Genomic DNA, 23,054 nt, shown 5'->3' with positions numbered 1-23,054 from the left:
AAGGAAAATGTACTTGTAATTATTTATTTCCTTAAATTGAGATGTATATATGTCTCTTTACTTGATTTTTTTAAATAAAAAGGCAGCCATGTAGAAGTTTGCTAAACATAAAAATAAGCTTTTCAACATAGGACATTATTTATACTTCATTTTTAAATTAGAAGTTGGGTATAGTGGTACACACCTGTAGTTCCTGCATTGAAAAGGAAGGTAGAGGGAGCGAGCAGGATTGCCTCAAATTCAAGGCTAGTATGGAGATTCAGGTTGGACAGGGCTTCGTAGTAAGATCCTGCCTTAAAAACACAAAAAGTAGGGACTGGAGAGAACTCAGTTGGTAGACTGAATTGGGAACTCTAGCACTCATTAAAAAAAAACAACATGGCACCTTGTGCCCATAGTCTCCATGCTGAAAGGCAGAGATAGGAGGATTCCTGGGGCTTCCTGGCCAGCCAGTCTAGTCAAATTAGTGAACTCTAAGTTCAGTGAAAGACCCTGTCACAAAAAACAAGGTGAAGTGATTGAGGAAGATACCTGATGTTGACTTTTGCTTCCACATGCACCCACGTTCACTACCCCCAAAATAATAAATAATATTAAATATAAAATACTTTAAACATGTAGAAAAGTATAAGGAATAATGCAATTCATATACTATCACCAAATTATATAAAAATCTTTTTGTTTGTATCTATGTATGTGGAGGCCAGAGGACAACTTTAGGTTGTCCACGAAAAACACAACCACCTTCTTTGAGACAAGGTCTCTTATTAGCCTGGAGTTTAGCACTTGGTGTAGACTGGTTGGCTGGCAAGCTGCCCAGGGATCCTCTTGCCTTCTTAGCACTAGGATTACAAGCCTGAGCCATGTGCTCAGCCTTTTTTTTTTTTTAAGTCTTTTATTTAAAATATTTGTTTATTTGTAGTTTAGGTTTATGAGTGTTTGCCTGCAAGTATGTATATGTACCATATGTTAGATTACCTGGAACAGAAATTGCAGGTAATTGTGGTTACCATGTTGGTGCTGGACCAAACGCTGGTTCTCTAGAAAAGCAGCTATGTTCTTAACAGCTGAGTCATTTATTTCTCCAACCTGTGCCTGACATTGGTATATTGATTTTCAGAATCTAACTTAGAAATGCTCTGAAAATTGATAACAAACTTATCTTTAAAATGTTGCTTTCAATTCTTTAGTGTATATATCTAGAGTTAGAATTGCTAGAGCGTATGGTAATTCTATTTTTAGTTTTTTCAAGATCCTTTATTCTGTTTTCCATGGTGCCTGTACCATTTTACATTCCCTTCAACAGTACAAAGACGTTCCAAGTTCTCAACATCCTTACCAACAATTTTTTTTCTTCTTGGTAGTGGCATCCTAGCAAGTGTTACCGAATCCTTTTTTAGCTTTATCTTTTACTGAGGCTGAGTTTTGAGTTTTATTTTTAATTTCTTAAAAATGGCATTATAATTTTGTTTATGTGTATGTGTCTGTATGCAGTGAATATTCAGGTGCCCTTTGAGGCCAGAAGAGGGCATCCAATCCCTTGGAACTGGATTTTCATGAGCCACGTGATGTGGGAACCGAATGCTTGTTCTCTGGAAGAGCAGTATGTGCTCTTAACTGCTTTAACTGCTGAGCCATCTCTCCAGTCTACAAGGTTTGTTTTTGAGACATAGTTGTACTCTGTAGCCTAGGCTGGCTTGAAACTCATGTCTCCTTCCTTAGTCTCTCAGGTGCTAGATTCTAGATTACAAGTATGAGTCATCATGACCAGCATAAATTTTACAATAATCAGATTTATTTTGTTCTCCTTTTGATGCTTGTTTGTTTGTTTGAAAGAGAGTCTTGAGCCGGGGGATGGTGGCACAAGCCTTTAATCCCAGCACTCGGGAGGCAGAGACAGGCGGATCTTTGTGAGTTCGAGGTCAGCCTGGTCTACAAGAGCTAGTTCCAGGACAAGCTCCCAAACTACAGAGAAACCCTGTCTCAGGGCGGGGGTGGGGGGGTAGGGGGATGGGGGGATGGAGTCTTCCTGGCAGTATAAACCAGGCTGGCTTCAAACTTGTGATCTTTCTGCTTTAGGCTCCCGAGTAGTATGATTGCAGGCATATGCCATCCCACCTGGTTTTTTATTCTCTTTTATATTAGAGGGAAATTAAATCCTGTTTTCTCCTATATGTTTTATAGTTTTGCCCCCGCCCCACCCTCCCAGAGTTTCTCTGTTTAACAGTCCTAGCTGTCCTGGAACTAGCTCTTGTAGACTGGGCTGGCCTCACACTCACAGAGATCTACCTGTCTCTGCCTCCTGAGTGCTGGGATTAAAGGTGCATGTGTGGTTATAGTTTTGCTTTTAACATTTAGTTCTCTGCCTTCAATTTATTTTGATATTTAGTATGGGAAAGATAAAACTACTTTTTTCTATAAGGATGACCCTAAAATATGGTTCTAATTTTCCATGAGGTTAACTCAGTTACCCAGCCCCATGTTTTGGATAATCCATCTCTTCCCTATTCTTGTTAAATGTCATCTGTGTTTGTCTGTGTCTATGAGGGTTGCCTCTCTATTTTCTTTTCTATGCCATTGGTTGGTCAGCTTGCCTATCTTGTGCTGTCATTATCAGAAACTTATAGTGATTGTTCTTATCTGATAAACAAGGGTTAGTACTTCTTTATGTTCATCAAGCTTCTTGAAAACCCCTGTCTAATCAGTCGATACATTTTAACATAGTCACTTGCTGTTGAAATATGTCGTGTGGTATATTATGGCCTTCAAAGGGGGAAAATTAAGCCTTCCTTATCAAGCAACTGATTACTTGTTCTGAATGAGTTTATAATTCCAATTCCCTTTTTAGTTTGGTTTGTGTGGCTTTCATTTTTATATATAGATCAGTTATTCACCTGGAAAGTGACCTGTTACGATGGTATAAAGACACCAATAAAACAATTTTGGTAATGGCATTGATATTGAACATGATGGTGTTAAGGATTCCTTCCTTCCTTCCGTCCGTCCTTCCTTCCTTCCTTCCTTCCGTCCTTCCTTCCTTTCTCTCTCTCTCTCTCTCTCTTTCTTCTTCTTCCTCTTTTTTTTTTTTTTTGTTTTTGTCTTTGTTGTTTGAGACATAGTCTCAGTTTTTCTCAGACTGGCTTCTAATTTGTGGCAATCTTCCTGATGCAACCTCCTAAATGCTGTGATTACAAGTGTGAGTCACCCTGCCCAGTAATGTTAAAATCTTGATCATGAGGAAATGGAACCATTTAAAACAAAGAGATTACCAAATGATATATAGTAACTGTATAGTACAGGAAAAGCTAAACAATCAGGTTTCAGAAAGTGTTGGAACCAAAACTGCTGCTTACAGGGACTTCAGCAATAAGAACTGGTGGACTCTGGTGCTCTATAAATAAACTTTAGTTTCCATGAGGCTTAATTCAGATCCCTAAGGGAGATCTGATTTGGTCAGGCCAAGGCTTGATTTCCCATGAGCCACATAGTTCCCCAGGTTCAACTCCAGTTGTTTATGGGGAAGGGGAAGTTTGGTATAAATAGAAATTTGGGGAATGGCTGGAATTAGAGACAGGTTTTCTTTGAGAAATGTATCTTAGGATGTCTTACAATCTTAAAAGTTATTGAGTGCTTTAAAGAGTTTTGTTTTCTTTTTTTAAAATGTGAGTTATATTTATTGATCATTACCAAATTAGAATTTAGAATACATGGCTGGAGAGATGGCTCAACAGGTGGGGTGCTCACCGTTAACAAGGTGGGAGAAGAAGAGAATTGGTTTCTGTACATTGTCCTCTGACCTCTACTTTGCATGCCACAACACACACACTCTAGATATTTGTAATAAAAAAGTAAACACCAAGAAAAATATTTTAAGAATTTTTTTTTAACTTAAAAAAAATAAAGTTAAAGTCATGTCACTAGGCATGAATGCCTTTAATCCCAGTACTCAAGCAGGTGAATCTCTTTTTTTGTTTGTTTGTTTGTTAGACAGGGTTTCTCTGTAGCTTTGGGATCCTGTCCTGGAACTAGCTCTGTGGACCAGGCTGGCCTCGAACTCACAGAGAGTTCCACCTGCCTCTGCCTCCTGAGTGCTGGGATTAAAGGCGTGTGCCACCACCACCCGGCAGGTGAATCTTTTGAATTTGAGGCCAGCCTCATCTATTTGGTGAGTTCTAGGCCAGCCAGGACTGTATAGTGAGACCCTGTCTCAAGATAACCAAACTCCTCCATCTCATATTAAACGAAATAGTATTTTAATTAATTAATTAATTTTTGAAACAGAGTTTCTCTGCATAAGCCCAAGTTGTCCTGGAACTCGCCCTATACATCAGACTGGCCTGGAACTCACAGAGATCCGCCTGCCTCTGCCTCTTGAGTGCTGGGATTAAAGGCGTGCGCCACCACTACCCAACTTTTTTTTTTTTTAGAAATAGTATTAAACAAAAACTTGAAAAATTAGTGAGGTTGGCATTTTTTACAATTTTATAAGTTCCTTAAATGTCTATCTTAATAGAAGACAGCTAAGCTAAATTTTTGTATCTGGGTCTATATTCTTTGTTTTTATTTGTTTGTTTTTGTTCTTTTTTTTTTTTTTTCATCTCAGCTGTGCTCTGGTCTTTAGGCTGTGGAGCTCATCTCCCAGAGATTGTACCACATCAAATAAGGCACTCAGTTTTGTTCCATTTTTACATCTGTATCTTCTTGTGTCTCCAATGTCATAGAAACATTCTTTTTTTTTAAATTTATTTATTTATTATGTATACAATATTCTGTGTGTGTGTATGGCCAGAAGAGGGCATTACAGATGGTTGTGAGCCACCATGTGGTTGCTGGGAATTGAACTCAGGACCTTTGGAAGAGCAGGCAATGCTCTTAACCTCTGAGCCATCTCTCCAGCCCTATTTGTTTGTTTTTGAAACAGTCTTTCTATGTTGCTGTGGCTATCCTAGAACTATGTAGAACAGAGGTGGGACAGACTGGCCTCAAACTCACAGAGAATCTCCTGCCTCTGCCTCCCTGAGTGCTGGGATTAAAATGTAAACCACGCCCAACATTCTATATCCTTTTATTATTATTTGTATGTGCAAAAAAAAAACCTGACAAACGTTAGTTTCTTGTAAGTTAGTTTGCACTGTTGATCTGAAATTATATTGATGCAATTGTTATGTTGACATGTGTTGATTTGTCTTGCATTTGACTAGATTTTTATTTAAAGAGATAGAATCTTGCTGTGTTGCCCACGCTGGCTCCAGACTCTTCCGTTTGAGAGACCCTCCAGTCTTAACTTCCTGAACAGCTGGAGCAGGTGCACACTTGATGGATTTTACCATGAGTATCAAGCACTGGTCATTTGGAAAATTATTGCCTCATTGAGTTCAGCAGATCTTCTAAATGTCTAAAACATCTCAGCATTTTCGAAAACACTTTAGTTATGATCACCACCCTTTTCATGAGAAAAAAAATCAGTGTTGGGAAGCTGTCAAGCAGCTACAATTATGCAAAATTGTAATTTTTTTCATTAAACACTCAGATTTTTTCATTGGCAACAAATACTGTCAGTTGTTTTCCTTAATGTGACAGACTCACTTCATTTTCAAGAAAATGTCTGCTGGATATTTATGTCTGAATACCCAGTTTATTCTTTTTCCAAGAAAAAGTAGTTTCGTGAAAAAAGAAGCTAGTTGATCTCAAAACCCAGTCACAAGTGCTTTTCCTCGAAACCACTGTGCTCGAGGATACTGAGAAGTGCTTTATGCATCTCTCGTGTTTCTGTCACAGCATATCCATGGCTTTATTACTTTATCAAGGACATTCTTGAGTTTAGGCATGGTGGCCCACATTTGTAATCCTAGTATTTGGGAGGTGGAGGAAGAGGATCTGGAGTTTAATTGAAAGTCAGTCAGCGTGGACTGCATGAGACCCTGTCTCAAAAAAAACCACAGAAACTTTCTTAGTGCAGTTGCCTTTATTTCTAAATCATCAGTGGATAATGTCTCGAAGATTAATATTAATTTAATGCCATTTACCTAGCTTTATACTAGACATAACAGTTTTTACTCATTATTACTTTACATAATCAGAACAGATGTCAACATATTCATAAAGCTAAACAGCTTCCTCCTCCTCCTTTCTTCTTCTTCCTGCTTCTTTCTTGAAATAGTTATGACTTTGAGACCTTTTGAAAGCCTTGCCAGGCACTGACACACCACACTTTGAGAACTGCAACCTTATGAGGAGATACAAGTGCTTCATTGTGTAATCTTCCTGGATTGCTAGTATAGTCGCTTTGAGTTGCTTAACATGATATCAAAATGAATGCTGTATTTTAAAAGAGCTTAAAATGTTTTAGACTTCTTGATTAGAAATGCATTCTAGGAGTTAACATTTTCAAACACCAGACTAAGGGATTGAGCTTTTCAGCTAGATATTCTTTAAAGCATGTAATAATCTTGGCATAAACTATTTTAATAATATGTAGTTAATATAATATACAATTTAACATTTTTTAAACATTAAAACAATTAGGTACATTCTTATTTATTTTATGTTTGCACATGTGTGTGTGTGCAAGGCAGAGGACAGTCGGGGGGGCAGTTGTCGTCTTTCACTGTGTAGATCCTAGGAATCAAAAAGTGTAGATCTTTGATTAGCTGAGAAGGGAAAGGGAAATTCAGGCAGAAGATGTCAAGAGCAAGACTATAGAGATGGAGAAGGGATGGAGAATATTGGGTCGTAATCCTAGGTCTAGTTTGAGAGGGCCTCTTGAAATCACTGTACACATAAGGTTTAAGAAAATATCTGTTAGAGGTCAAAGAGAAAAGCTGTGAGGCATGCTGCTGCTTGTGTCTGGTGTGTTCAAAGACCCAGCAAGGAAGACAGCAGAATTAAATGAGCAAGAGACAAAGTAGAAATAAAGTAAGAGGCTAATGAAGTCTAGTTCTTATAGCTAGCTGTTTGTTAGGATAGCACACTTAGGGAGCCTTCAAGAGTCCCAATTCCTGGGCTGTACCTGTACCACTAAATAGGAATCTTTGCAGGTGGGATTGTGGCAGAGGAGAGTGAGAGAAGTGACTGTATCTGAGAAGTATGTCAAAGCAGAATCCATTTAATTATAGATTGAATGTGGAGGTTGAGGGAAAGGAAAGTGTCATGAATGATTTCAGGTTTCTGGCTCAAGCAACTGGATGGGTAGAGGTGTCACTTACTGAGATGAGGGTGAGAGATAGAGAGGAATGGGAGTAGGTGTGGGATTTAGAGGGAAGATTAAAAATCAGGAGTTCAGTTTTAGATATGTCAAATTTGGGATGTGAATGAGGCTAAGTATAACTATGTTAAGTAGGCAGATACATGAGTAGAGCTTCAAATGAAATCAGACCTTAAGGTAATACATTTGTATACCATCTGCTTATTGATGGTCTTTAAAATGTCTAAATGACATTTTACACGATAAATTTGATGGAGAAAGATCTGGGAGTGTGGGAACTAGTTAGCCTTTCACAGTTATCTGAACAAGAAGTGGCGCTAGTGTGAATGAGAACTGTGTCAGCTGGATAGAACAGAAAGTAGGTTGGAGATCTGAGGACATCTGGAACCGTATTCAGTGGAAGTGGACAGTGCGCAAGGAATTGACGATAGCTTTGGAATGCTGAACTTGGATGAATCGGTGGGCCCATTAGCGGCTATAAACAGCCAGGAGGAGCGGGTTTGGGAAGTGGTTGGCTTAGATGGTTTACCATTTATAAGAAGCATTCCCAGCAGTAGGCAGTTTGGATTTTTTTATACTGCCTTTTGGAAGGACAAATGAAGTTCAAAGTACAATTCTAGAAATTCATTTTCATGAAATAATTTCATTTATATAAAATTGATTCACTAAGATTTATAAAAATGGTAACATCTACAGTCAGTTTTGATGTGTTAGGCTGTCTGTCATGTGTCCTTGCCTGTTTTTTGTGTAATGTACTATTTCCCTTTGGCCACTGTTCTTGAGATTTACTGTCTTTATTCCTGTATTTCTAGTATCCCAAGTTAATTCTTCCCTTGTAACTTTTATACTTTTCCCCCTTCATCTTGATTCTTTTTCTCTGATTAAAGGGATAGTGAATACAGACAGAAGAATTCAGAAGTTAGTATATGAGAAGCCCAGAAAGTCCCAAAAGTAAGGTGGGACTAGGGCCAGGAGAGATGGCTCAGTGGTTAAAAGGGCTTGAAGCACAGTCATGAGAACTGGAGTTCATATCTCAGTATCCATGTAAGAAGCTAGGCATCCCACAGACACCTGTAACTCCAGCTTTAAGGGATCCAATCCCTCTTCTGGCCTTCACATGTACATAGATGTATAAAATACACATACATGTATGCATACATTCAGACACAAATAAACAAAATGAAACTTTTAAAAAATATTGTAGTGCAGGTTAGCATTTAAAATGGAATGGCTATGAAAGCTGAAGCAGTTGAAACCCTGTCAACACAAAGGCATGGTACATGATGGTCTTAGTATACCCTACTGCTCAAATCTTTTGATCAGAGATGCCAAAGTAGTGGGGTGGTTGTGATGGTTAACCTTTGGAATGTAAGTTGATTTGGTGATGACTTGACTCATGGTCATCCATCCTGTTACTGCGTATGGAAACCAATTCTACAGAGGCAAAAAGTTCCTGAAAACGACTCTAAATTAATTGAGAAACTTCTGAAAATACTATGACAAAGATAGCTGGATGTGTAGCTCAGTTGGCAGAGTGCTTGCCTGGCATGCCAGAACCTTTAGAGTTGATCCTCAGCACCACATAAATCAGAAGTGGTGATGTAGGCCTGTAAATGAGGCATAGGGGCAGGCAGTCAGGCGTTCAAGGGCATTCTTGGCTACATACTAAGTTCGAAGCCAGGCAGGACTGCATGAGAAAAAAAAAAGCTGAGAATTTTATTAAACCAACTTTGATACACTTTTCGGGATTTCACTGTTAGTGAAAGTAGCTCTTTATTAACTACTTTTGTCACTCCTTAAGTAGTGGTGATAATAGTAAATGGAATAATGAAACCATACACTAGGCCTTAAAGAATTTAAAAAACACTGGGCAGTGGTGGCTCACATTTTTAATGCCAACACTCAGGATGCAGAAACAAGTGGATCTGAGTTCAAGGGCAGCTTGGTCTATAGAGTGAGTTCCAGTACAACTAGGACTACACAAAGAAACCATGTCTTGAAAAACCAAAACAAACTAAAAGCAAAGCCAAAAAACACCCCTGTACTTTATTTTTTTCAGATTCTCATTATAAAATAGTTCATGAAAAAAATAAGAGTGGAAAAAAAATCACCCCAAGACCTAGCATGAAATTAACAACTGTTGACATTTATATTTTTCTAAACCATTTGGTTGTTTGTTACTGTAAGTGCAGGTGTGTGAATATGGGCTGTGCATGCCATCAAGGGCATGTAGAGGTTAAAGGACAATTTTGAGGAGTCAGTTGTCATCTTCTACTTTGTCGAGGCAGGGTCTGTCTTGTTTCTGTCTCTCTGTGTACTTGATACTATCTGGTCCATGAACTTTTCAGTGACTTTCCTTCCTCTGACTTCTTTCTCACGGTAAGAGCAGTACACACTTGTACCATTGAGCTATCTCTCCAGCCCCTTATTTATTTATTTATTTATTTTTATTTTTGAGACAGGGTTTCTCCGTAGCTTTTTTGGTTCCTGTCCTGGAACTAGCTCTGTAGACCAGGCTGGCCTCGAACTCACAGAGATCCGCCTGCCTCTGCCTCCTGAGTGCTGGGATTAAAGGCGTGCGCCACCACCGCCCGGCCCCTTTTTCTTTTTTAGTGACTGAGTTTTTATTCTCTGAGCCATTTCACTAGCCTAACGTTTTCTAACTCTTATTGGGCATTTAAAAATGTCCATGTGTGTGTTTACACACACATATTTGTTTATATATGTGTATGTATATATACACATACACATGCATACATCATACATGCATAATACATACATACATACATATTTGGTTTTTTTTGAGACTAGGTTTCTCTGTGTAGCCCTGGCTGTCTTGGAATTTACTTTGTAGACAAGATTGGCCTCAAACTCAACAGAGATCTGCCTGCCTCTGCCTCCGAAGTGCTAGGGTTAAAAATGTGTGCCACTATCACCCAGCTTTGTATTAATGTATTTAAATAAAGATATATATATATATATTTTTTTTTAAGGTTGCTTTTTTTTTTAAAATATTTATTTTATTTATTATGTATACAATATTCTGTCTGTGTGTATGCCTGCAGGCCAGAAGAGGGCACCAGACCTCTTTACAGATGGTTGTGAGCCACCATGTGGTTGCTGGGAATTGAACTCAGGACCTTTGGAAGAGCAGGCAATGCTCTTATCCACTGAGCCATCTCTCCAGCCCAAGATATATTTTAATATTTACAAAAGTTTACATCCCTAGAACTCATGTTTAAAAAAAACTGCCTGCTGCATATACATCTAATTCCATCACTGGGAAGTGGAGACGAGTGGATCTTGAGAACTCACTAGCCTGTTAGCCTAAGGAAAACAGTGATCTTCAGATTCAGTGAGAGACACTGTCTGAAGGAAAGCAAAGAGTCACAGAAAAAAAAAAGACATGACATCCTCATTTGGCCTTTTCATATGCACACACTAGTACCCAGACCCACACACTCAGGTGCATGCACCACAAGCACAACACACGTTTACACGGACAAACAAACCACAAGTAATCACAGAAGTCTGTTGTACGGATTCATAATACATTAGTGTTCTGTTTAATTAGTGTGGTTTTGTTTGCTTATTTGTTTTTTAAGTTAGTTGGGTTTTGTTTTTGAAACAGGGTCTCATATAGTGTGAACTGGCTTGGAACATGCTGTGGAGCCAATAACTTTGAACTTCTGATCCTTTTATCTAATTCTCAAGTGCTGGGAGTACAGACATGTACCATCATTGCTGGTTTATGTGGTTCTCAGAATAGGACCTAGAGCTTTGTGCCTGCTAGCCAAATATTCTACTAACTGAGCTACATCCCTAGTTCCTGAAAATATAATACTGCATTTAACTAACTCTATTAATCAAAAATATCTTCTCTAGTTTTATCTATAAATTATGCTGCCATGGACATTCTTGTACACAAATCTTTATATGCGATCAGATCTCTTGGGATTGATTTTTTTTTTAAGTGTCATATGTTGTAAAAGTGTGAGCATCAGGACTCATGAAATGGCTCAGTAGATTTATAAAGGCGCCTACTGTCAAGACTGACTGCTGAGCCTTCTCTCCAGCCCCGGTTTTTAATTTTTTTCTTAAGCATTTATCCTAGGTGTCATTATCTCTATCAAAAGGATACGTGAGAGGCTGAAGAGATGGCTCAGTAGTTAAGAGTATTTGCTGCTCTTGCAAAGGACTGGGTTTTGGTTCCCAGCACTCATATGGCAACTAACAACTGTCCTTAACTTTAATTCTAGGGGATCTTATACCTTCTGCCCCCTGACATCAAGCACACATGTGGTATACACACACACGCGCGCGCACACACACACACAAGCAAAAACTCAGATACGTAAAATAAATCTTTAAAAGGGGAGTATGAGAGATTTAGGAAAGATAATTCTAGTTAATTGTCAGCTCCTGAGTTCTAAATAGCATTTAGTTACAGTAAGAGTGGTGGGGATTCAGAGTGAACTGGGGCAGCAAGGTAGAACTTGGCCTGATCTAAAAAAGTAATATTCTGATAAGAGGAAGAAGAATGCTTTTGGCTTTCAGAGTGCTGTGAATCAATTTGAGAAAGGCAGGTTAGTGAGATGACAAAGAGACCACAGACAGTTAGTTGGAGAGGAGAGTTTATTGTGATATAGTTGGAAGGCTTTATGAGAGCTACATTGTATCTCAGAGGACTGCTTTTATTTTTAGTACATTTTAAACTGTATAGTATAGAAATATAAAGTAGACAGCTGTGGCCCAATTTTAAACAAACTAGAAACTGTATGGTTACTTTTTATAAGAAATAAGGAATAGAGGTTATGTGTAAATTAAACAATGAACTTTCCAATAACAAATATTTATTTTACTGTATAGTTTGATAGGTGTATTGCAGGTATCTTATTCTCCTGTAAAATTAAAAGGTTTAGTTTTTTTGACAGTGAAATTATTACAGAAACTTTCAAGAATAAGAGGTTTATGAAATAACTGGTTTATATTTATATTGGTGCCCATTTCTGGTTCTTTAGGCACAGTACTATTCCATGCAGCTTGATTCTTTTCATCTTTCATCTTTAAATGACATTTAGAGGTTTTTTTTCATATTATTTATTTTGCACATTGTGTGTGTGTGTGTTCACGTGCATGCACAAGCCATGGTTGGAGGGTGGTGGTCAGAGGACTTACTTGCAGGAGTTCTGTCCTTTTACCCTGTGGGTGGCAGGACTCTAACTTAGTTCTTCAGATTTGGTGACAGGTGAACTTACTCACTAAACCATCTTCTTGCTGCCCAGAGATTTTCTTTTGAATGTATCCTATGGCTGAGAAAAAGCAGCAAGAGGATGATAGGAGGTCATAGGGAATTGTTATATAATTATTTTCATTTTACTCATGCTGGCTTTGTATTTCATTTACCTTAATGATATCTTTAATGTATACCAAGGATATTTAAATGATTATTTCATTGAGGAGATAATTTTGGATGCAAATCTTTAGGAAGAATTATATTAGTGCATTTGAAAGTAAAATGTTATGGATTATTTTAGAATTTATTTTTAGTTATTCATATATTTTAAAAACTGAGTACAGATAATAATAGTAATTTTTAAACTCAAACACTTTCAGCCCAGCAATGGTGATGCATGCCTTTAATCCCAGCCCTCCAGTCAGAGGCAGATGGATCTCTGAATTTGAGACCAGCTTGGTCTAAACGCTAGTTCCAGGACAGCCTAGGCTACACAGAGAACTCCTACCTCAGAAAACAAAGCAAAACAACAACAAAAAAAACTCAAGCGCTTTCTCTTTAAAGTACATAATACTGAAAACTCTTTAATGATGTACTTTATTTCTCTGCCAGGAGCATTTTAAAAACAAAAAACCTAAGCAATACTACTTTTGACCAAAGTATTGACTATAGGGAGAATCAACATAAGTTGTCGTAAAGTGGCCAATAAATAGTTCTTCTGACAGGTTGTCTCAGAATCCTGTTGACTTGTGGAGTTTTTCAGATTCAAACTCCCTCAACTTTGTTGACACTGGAGTTCTTAGGTAACTAAACTCACGGGGAATGACAGAGAAACTAGAATATCTTTTTTTACATTGAAAAGTGTTCTTCCAGTGAAGGCGTAAGTCATAAACAATGCCACACCAGTTTGGAATTATGATTAATAGGGTGGTATTTATTTAAAGGGGAAAAAACTTACAGATCACTGTCAGCCCTCTGCGCAACCAGGAAGTGATTCTAGTCGCCAGCCGAGCAGGAAGTGAAGAGAGAGAGGAGAGGGAAGTGGCCGCTTTTTTAAAGGGAGAGAGACCACGCCCCAATGGGCTGGTATCTCAGCGGCGATAGGCTGGAGGAGTGGGAGGACCTCCCGTAACACCCCAGAGGTCCTAAGTTCAATTCCCAGCAACCACATGGTGGTTCACAACCATCTATAATGAGAAATGGTTCCTTCTTCTGGCCTGCAGGCACACATGCAGGCAGAACATTGTATACATGATAAATAAATCTTTAAAAAGGGGGGGGGGCGCTAGAGAGATGCCGCAGTGGTTAAGAGCATTGCCTGCTCTTCCAAAGGTCCTGAGTTCAATTCCTGGCAACCACATGGTGGCTCACAACCATCTGTAATGAGGTCTGGTGCCCTCTTCTGGCCTGCAGACATATACACAGACAGAATATTGTATACATAATAAATAAATAAATATTTTTTAAAAAAAGAAAAGTGTTCTTTTCTGTGACAGAAAACACATCTCTGTTCAGTCTTTTACCTTCCTAGAGACACAGTAGTACAAAAAATAATTACTGTAATATTTGATCACACATATTAAGCATTGCACTAGATATTTCTTTTTTGAGTATAATAAAAAGTTATTTATTTTGGGGTAGGCTCACAGATCACAGTCCAATGCTCAAAAGGGGAACAGCAACTGAATTCCACAGCTGGAAGAGACATTTCTCATGTGTTGAACTCATTTAGTGTTCACGACACTCTAGTAAGATAGTCTCCTCTGTGTTTTACACACTCTTTTAGTGTTTACACTCATTTAGTGTTCACGACACTCTAGTAAGATAGTCTCCTCTGTGTTTTACATGTGAGGAGTCAGACACAGAAAGGGTTTTAAGTAACTCGCCTGAAATTTTATAACTGATATTCTCTGCTATAATAATCAAAAGATCATTACTAGCTGGCTGGTAGTGGCCCACACCTTTAATCCAGCACTGGGGCGGGGGGGCAGAAACAGGTGGCTCCCTGTGAATTCAAGGCCAGCCTGGTCTACAGAGCGAGTTCCAGGGCAGTCAGGATTGTTACACAGAGAAACCCTGTCTCACAAAACAATCAACCGAAAAAAGATCATTACTACATGGTAAGCCTGAAATCTTAGCCAGAAAAGTGAATGACCTAGAGGCTGATTATCTAAATCATGATGTATACACTTGTTCAAACATTTATTAAATACCTGCAACTTGCTGGGTACTGCCTAAACACCAAACTCACTAAGGTTCATGTAACATAGCAGGTGCTCTCCAGGGAGTCTCAGTCTAGTGGGAAAGAATAGTAATAATTACAACAGCAAGAGACCTACACATTGAGAGTAGGGAGGAAGCATTTAATTTTCTTGGAAAGGTTGCAGTAGTGTTTGCAAAGATGAGGGAGAAACATTCTGGATAGAAGGAAAACATTCAAGGCTGGGCGGTGGTGGCGCACACCTTTAATCCCAGCACTAGGGAGGCAGAGGCAGGTGGATCTTTGTGAGTTCGAGGCCAGCCTGGTCTACAAGAGCTAGTTCCAGGACAGGCTCCAAACGACAGAAAAACCCTGTCTCGAGAAAAAAAAAAGAAAAGAAAAAGAAAAACACTCAAAAATGCCGTAGCAAAAATGAGTTCATTGTTAATAGGAGTGAGAGAGGAGAGAGTATAGTATTGCAATTAAAATAATATTCCAGTATATTGATGGTTCTGTGCTGATGTGGAGATCAAAAAAGGGATGTGTTTCTAAGATAATATTGACTAGAATTGGAGGTGGGGAGTTGAGGTAGAGGAGAAGAGAGTGAGGAGTGAAGGCTGACTCCTGGGTTTTTTTAGTTTGACTAGATTGTGTGTTTTTTGTTGTTTGGTTTTTGTTTTTCTGAGACAGGATCTCAATAGTCCTGCCTGTCCTGAACTCACAGAGATCTCCCTGCCTTTGTCTCTAGGGTGCTAGACTTTAACACTTGGACATATAGTAGAATCATGTGGTAGATAATCAGGTTTTTTGTTTGTTTTTTGAGACAAGAGTTTCTCTGTGTAACAGCTCTGGCTGTCCTGGAGAGGCCCACTTGCCTCTGCCTCCCAAGTGCTGGGATCAAAGGTGTGCACCACCACTGCTCAGGGGGGCATGCACCATCACTGCCTAGCGATAATCAGGTTTTTGTGGAAAGAGTTTCTAAGTCCAAAATGGAAGACTACAGAGCTGTTTGAGTAGCAGGAAGTTACAGTGTGAAGAGTGAAGGCAAGTTTGCAACTTAGTGAAATGGGTGGATCATGGGATAGTTTGGACCGTCTCAGAAATAGGATTAGGAGTAGAGAATGGACCATTTCTCTGTTTCCATTAAATCCTCACCCACATTTTTATTTTATTATAAATTTTGAAACAGGATCTTACTAAGAAGCCCTGGCTGGCCTGGAGCTCCCTATGTAGATCAGAGTGGCTTGGAACTTGATGATCTTCCTGCTGAGTGCTGTTATTAAAGGTGCATGTTACCATGCCTGGCTCTGGTCTAAATTTTTAGATCCTGTTTATTTGCTTCAAACTTGGTAAGAAAAAAATTTTTTCCTACTGAAATGTATTCTTTTAGTTACTCTTATTTAGGTGGTTGTCCTGAAATTTACCTCAGTAATGTTTTGTGTCTTGATTGGAGTAGCATGACTATAGGTGTTTGTCAGAATTCACAGTTATATACTATAAGGTGTATTTTGTTTATATAAAAATTGTAACAAAAAAGATTGCTCCAGAATTTTGTGGATATTCTACTGTCTATGTCCTATGGTTAGATCTTTTGAAAATATAAAATCTTCAATTTTAATTTTTAAATTTTTATCTTAAATCCTTTTTTGCTTTTTGAAACAGTGTTTTTCTGTTACTGTAATAACCCTGGCTGTCCTAGAACTGACTTTGTAGACTAGGCTGGCCTCGAGTTCATAGTGATCCACCTACTTCTGCCTCCCGAGTATTGGGGTTAAAAGTGTGTCACCATGGCCTGGCTAAATCTATTTTATGTGTATATGTATGTGTGTGCCCGAGTGTATGTTTGTGTACTGCATGTGTGCAGGAGCCTGAGGTCAAAAGTTGGATCACTTGAAACTGGAGATACAGTCTGTTGTAAGTTACCACGTGGGTGCTGGGAACCAAACCTCTGCAAGAATAGCAAATACCCTTAACATGTGAGACATTTCTCCACTTTCAAACCTCATTTTAGTTAGCACCTCTAAACTTTGTAGTTACTTCTTTGGTCAAGTTCACAAATAGAAACATGTTGGTTTGAATATAACTATTCTTCTACTTGAGAAGCTGGTAAGAAAAGTCCTGAAGAGCCACAAACTGCTAAGTAGTTACTGAATGAATATTAGCCTTTCTTTTTTTAAAAAAAATATTTATTTATTTATTTTGTATACAATATTCTGTCTGTGTGTATGCCTGCAGGCCAGGAGAGGGCACCAGACCTCATTTCATTACAGATGGTTGTGAGCCACCATGTGGTTGCTGGGACTTGAACTCAGGACCTTGGGAAGAGCAGTCTGAGCCATCTCTCCAGCCTCAACACTAGCCTTTCTTTATCCAAATCAGTTGAGAGTGATCTCATATAGTTTGTTTAACATAATTTTTTGTTGTTATTCTGAGAGAGGGCCTCATGTATTTCAGGCTGGCCTCTATTTTACCATATATCTGAGGATGACTTTGAATTTATTATTTCTGCTTTTACATCCCAAGCGCTAGGATTATGGGTGGGAGCCATCACACCTGGCCAAAAATAATTTGTATTTAAATTTTTATGAATATGCTTTTGAGCTCATTCAGCTATGGTTAATATAGTTAATATTCAAGGTCATAATTTCATTCCAGAATAAAGGATAAACAGTATCATCTTTTTAAATTATTTTTTATTATTTTTGAGACCGGGTTTCTCTGTAGTTTTTGGTGCCTGTCCTAGAACTAGCTCTTGTAGACCAGGCTGGCCTTGAACTCATGGAAACCTGCCTGCCTCTGCCTTCCTAGTGCTGGGATTAAAGGCGTGCGCCACCACCGCCCGGCTCATCTTTGTTTTTAACCATAATACAAAGATATGTTGAATTTGCCAAGTTAATGCAATTTGTGAAAATTGAAGTTTAAAGTTTATAAAAAGCAGCTGAGTTGTATATAAATTGGTCATCAGTTTTATATTTCTTTATTTTTGGATTTTTCGAGATAGGGTTTCTCTGTATAACAGCACTGGCCGTCCTGGAACTCCCTCTGTAGTTGCCAGAGGTTGTAGTGGTATTTTGTTTGTAATCTAACAAATAAAACCTGCTTAAAGATGAGAATGCAGAGCTAAGCCACTAGTTAGCCATATACCTAAACCAGTAGTTAGCCTTAGAGGACAGGCAATGGTGGCCACACCTTTAATCTCAAAATTCAGGGGACGAGGCAGATCTCTGTGAGCTCAAGGCCACCCTGGGCTACCTGAGAGTGAATCAGTCTAAAAGAGAAACAGAGCTCACACCTCTGTTCCTAGTACTTGGGATAACATGCCTTTAATCTCAGCACTAGAGAGGAATATAAAGCAGCCGCTCAGTGCAGTCTGAGGTCTGATGGAGAGCATTGCAGTCATACTGAGAACAGGATCACCCCTTTGTATGTCTGAGCCTTGGTAAAGGTAAGAATTCTCAAGTGGCTTGGCTGCTTTGCTTTTCTGATCTAAAGCTTGAACCCCAGTATCTGTCTCTGGGTTTTATTATTCATGCTACACCAGCCTGGCCTCTAGCTCATAGAGATCTGCCTGCCTCTTTTTCCAAGTGCTAGGAAGAAGAACCACAATCGCCCAGCTGATTATCAATTTCAAAGTCACTTATTTTTGTAAGTTATTTGCTTTCTGTAATCTGATTGGGTAAAGTTTTCTACTACTAGTAGACAGCAGCCAATGAATATGCAGTTTGCTTATCAGGCTATGTACATAGCAGATAATGAGGACTACTGAGAACTCAAGAACAATGGCAGTGGGTTTTTGATCCTACTACACGTACTGGCTTTGGGGGAGCCTAGGCAGTTTGGATGCTCACCTTACTAGACCTGGATAGAGGTGGGCGGTCCTTGGACTTCCCACAGGTCAGGGAACCCTGATTGCTCTTCGAGCAGATGAGGGAGGGGGACTTGATCGGGGGAGGGGAAGGGAAATGGGAGGCGGTGGCGGGGAGGAGGCAGAAATCGTTAATAAATAAATAAATTTAAAAAAATTCTTACTTGCTAATGTATAGAGTTTGTTTGGTAAATGGGATGTTTAACTGTTAGGTAGAAGTTGTCAACACACCTATAAGATTTCAGTTTTTCTTCAGCTTGCAGTCAAATCATAAACTCCTAAATCATAAGCCTGCAGATCAAGACTTAATAGTCTTAGAGTTTGGGGACGCCCACACTCTTTGTTAATCAGTTTTTAAGTAAACTGTAAATGAGTTTTGTTTTTTTTTTTTAAAGGTAGGGTCTTGCTATGTATCTGGTTCACCTGGACCTTATGTAGATCAGGCTGTCCCTTGTACTCATAGAGATTCACCTGTTTCTACTTTCTAAGTGCTGGGATTAAAGGTGTCTGTTTGGTCTTGACTTCCTTTTGTGTGTATCTGGGTGCACATGTGTGTGGAGGCCAGAGGTCAGTTTTGGTATTATTCCTCAGGGCCTGTCCCACCTTGTTTTTTGAGACAGTATCCTCACTAGTACTTGAGGATCATTGATTGCAATAGAGTGGTGACTAGCAAGCCCCAGGGATTTACCTTTCTCTGCCTCCCCAGTGCATACATTACTAGCACGTGCCACCACTTTGGGGATTTAAAAAAACATGCCCTCCCCCCAAACCAAACAAACTAATAAGCATGGATACTGGTAATTGAATTTAGGAGCTCACTTTTATAGGGCAAACACTTTACTTTTTAAGTCATCACCCTAGCCACTTATTTGACATTCTATCCAATTAATGCACTTATTGATATCTTTGTGGTGTTGCTTTAATTTGTCTATCATTATTAGCTCTATTGTTCTTAACTACAGCCAGACAGTATGTCAACAGTGTGTTATCTTCCATTTGCACTTTGAAATTCTTCAGCCCAGTACTTCCCTTTCCCAATATAACTGTGTTTGGTCTCAGCTCTGCTGTTTGCTTCAGTGTCAATGTCACATTTGGCAAGCCACTAAGTTGCTTTGGAGTTTAGCTTCCTGATTGTTAGTATAAATTATCTTTCTAGATATGTCTTCAGGGTGATTTTATTAATTAAACATTTATGGAGCTCATTCTATGTGCCAGCCACAGTATAAGATGCTGTGGGTGTAGTCCTTTTTCCCTCAAGAGAATAGTTGGATTCATTGCAAAGAACTTCCTTTGCTTTCTTTAGATCAGTTTAGTCTTTTACTTCTGAAAACTTAGTATTAACAAATTCAATTTTCACTCAATAAGATATTCGTTAAAGTGGTTGATGTAGAAATGAGATTCAGTTTTCTTTACAAATGTGGTCACAGGTTGGTTCTCATGCCCCAGTGGATGACCCGTGCCTCTGTGCATATGGACAGCACTAATTGGATCCAGTGGGTTCGGAGGGGAAGGAAGAGGAGGAGAAGAGAGAGAGAATGAATATGAATCCAGAGGCAAAATCGTCTAAAATACTCATGTTGGTACCTTTCCCCACCGCTCTGTTTATAAGCAGTTTTTCATCTTGGAAAATTCCAGTGTTACTGTCAGGTCTCATTATGATTAGTTGTTTTCTTTTTTGAGACAGGGCATCACTGTGTAGCTCTGGCTGGCCTGGAACTACTATATAGATCGATAAAGTTAAAGTCAGTGGTTAGAGGACTGGAGAAATGACTGAGCAGTTAAGAGCACTGGTTGCTCTTGCAGAGGTCTAGGATATTTCCAATGTCTACATGGCTGTCCATCATTTGTTTGTAACTCCAACCCAGGGAACTTTTACCTTCTCTGGAATGCTTGGGTGTGAGGCATGCACATGGTGTACAGATGTATTTGCAAGCAACAAATAAAATACACAAAAATATATTCAGTGCTCAGAAAACTGGTCTGCCTTCCTGCCTTAACTCCTTCTCCCATTCTTTCTGTGGTGGGTACTGAGTATAGGGCCTCTCGAATGTTAGGTAAGAACCCTTACCATGAAGCTATGCTCTCAGCCCTAAACTAGTGATCTCTCTCGAAGTAGAGGGGGACTGCGAGGGTGGGACAGAGGTCAGCAAGGTGGCTAGTGTGTAAAATCACTTGCTCTGCAGCCTAGAATATGAGTGTTCTATCCATAGAACTCAGGGTGGAAGGAGAGAAGCAACTCCTGAAAGTTGTCCTTTGACTTCCATATGCACACCATGGCATATTTGTAGCTACATGTGCACGTGCAGCACACACACACACACACACACACACACACACACACAATCAAAGAAGAGCAGCAGCATCTCAGGAAACCCTACTACTCTGGCTGAGAAACTAGTGGTTGGCAGTTGATAGCTTCTGGGGAAAGGAGAGTTGGTTTTCTTTACAGGTGTAGCCACTGGTAGGTTCCTTGTGTTTCTGTGCATATGGGCAGCACTAATTGGACTCAGTGGGTTAAAAGAGACAAAATTTAGAGGCATAATAATTATTTGTTTTTAAATCAGACCTAAATTAATTGTATAAGGGAATTTTATGAGATTAAGTATGGCCTAGAGATGGGTATAGTGGCATGGGCCTGTCTTCAACTACTCAAGAAGCTGAACTAGGAGGGTCCATTGACCTTAGGAGATTCACTATGTAGTATAGTGAATCTCTGTTTCAAAAACATATCTAATCTGTACCATAAATCTGTGACTTTGTTAAAAAAGTTTATGACCAAAATAAAGATAAAATCTTGTTGAGTATGGGGAAAAAAAAAGAAAAGAAAAGAAAAAAAAAGAAGCAGCAAACCACTGTTGAATTTTCTCATGAGAGCCTCGGTACCCTGTCCTGGTCCTCAGCTCTGTAGGAACAGAATGTCTTTGTTGTTTTTTTCTTTTTGTTAATTGATAGAGAGTCTGACTGCATAGCTCAAGCTGTCTTTGAATTCTTGCCTCTAGAGAACTGGAATTATAGGCATATGCCTCCACACCTGACTAGAATGTCATTATTATATAGTTGCACCAAGAAGATGATTGGACTGTAGTCTATAAATACCATAGTGGGTTAATGCACATGAAACATCATCCAAGGAATAGGGACTGGGCTGTTACTTTTGATTGAGGTCACAACGTCTATAAAACGGAGACCCATCTTTCTACCCCTTAAGAGGTGTCCTGAGTTAGTAACAAGTGGCTAGCAATGAGCACATTTAGCCCCAGTGCTAGGAGGCAGAGGCAGTGGTGGCAGAGAGGTCTCTAATGAGACCAGCTAGGTCTAAATAGACCATCCTGGTCTACATAGTGAGTTTCAGGCCATCCAGGGATATATAGTGAGACCCTGTCTCATAATAACAAAAAGGAGCTAGCAATGTGAATGTCTAGGAAAAAGATCTTTAAGGAACTTCTCAGCAAGGAAGAGAGAATCAAAGGCCTGAGGTGAAAACAAGCTTGACTCGTTTATAGAAGGCCAGTGTGTTTGGAGTCAAAAAGATGGAAGAGAGGTAGGAATGAATTTAACATGAGCTGGCTCCCATATATAAGGATCTTATAGGGTCTGATATAGAGGCTGAATTTTATTTTAAATGTGGTTAAGAGGAAAAGTGCATGATCTGGTTGGCATTTTAAAAAGTTTACTGTGGGTACTTTGTAGACTGAACTACAGAGGAAGTCAGAAAGCAAGTTAAGAGTCAGGTAACACTGTTCAGGGGAGAGAACACTGTGGCTTGGACACAGTGAATAATATGGAGTAAAGAGGCCTAGTGCCTGGTAGGACTTGATAATGGGTGGGGTATGTAAACACATCCTGTTGACCTGAGCAACTGTGTTGAAGGCAGTGGCAGTTAATGTTGTAGTTATGCTAGATACCACAAGTAAATGTAATTTAAGAACTCTAGAAATTCTGCTTTTTAATTCTGTAATTTGTGGCAAAGGAGCAGTAGAGGCTTTAGAAGAAAAGATACTAGTTTCCTGGAAACAATAGACTATTATTCTGAGAGATTGGAATAGTAAATGTTTTATTTTTAAGAACTGATGGATGAACTGTTTATGTGTGGAAAGTCACTATAGAAGAATTAGGTACTTAGTATCTGTTCCCAGTACTCAGTCTTAGAGAAAGGTATGAACCCAGTCAATAGCTTACTGATGTCTCCATTAATAGTGATGCTCAAATGCTGGGTGGTGCACACCTTTAATCCCAGCACTTGGAGAGGCAGAGGCAGGTGTATCTCTGTGAGTTCAAGGCCAGCCTGGTTTGCAGAGTAAGTTGCAGAACAGCCAAGGCTACACAAAGAAACCCTGTTTTTAGAAATGAAAACAAATATATAATAATATTACACACACACACACATGATCAGAATTCATTAGAACCTAAGACTATTTCTACAGAGTTGCCACTTAAAAATGAAATTGAGCCAGGCACAATGGCACATTCCGACACTGAGGAGGCCAAGTCAGGTGAATCAGAATTTCAAAGCCATCCTTGGCTACCTAGTGACTTTGAAGCCAATCTG

General features: G+C 39.1%; 1 protein-coding gene across 8 annotated transcripts in view; it reads left to right on the top strand.

The window, feature by feature from the left end:
• The window catches only part of LOC121456506 (speckle type BTB/POZ protein), an 80,354-nt gene that overhangs the window by 7,664 nt on the left and 49,636 nt on the right, over positions 1-23,054 (top strand). For 3 of the 8 annotated variants that reach the window (XM_041664719.1, XM_041664717.1, XM_041664715.1), the window contains exon 2: positions 15,830-15,989. The exons of 4 other annotated variants lie outside the window; for them this stretch is intronic. The gene's annotated coding sequence lies outside the window, so the exon portion shown is untranslated. Of the gene's footprint in view, positions 1-1,494; positions 1,655-15,829; positions 15,990-23,054 lie in introns of all 8 variants that reach the window. One more of the 8 variants, XM_041664716.1, reaches the window with a different exon arrangement.

Source organism: Microtus oregoni, unplaced genomic scaffold (assembly GCF_018167655.1).
Source record: "Microtus oregoni isolate MIOR12 unplaced genomic scaffold, Mior012 000015F_ref0000493, whole genome shotgun sequence".
Taxonomy (NCBI): Eukaryota; Metazoa; Chordata; class Mammalia; order Rodentia; family Cricetidae; genus Microtus; species Microtus oregoni.
This window is presented reverse-complemented; position numbering and strand designations above follow the sequence as displayed.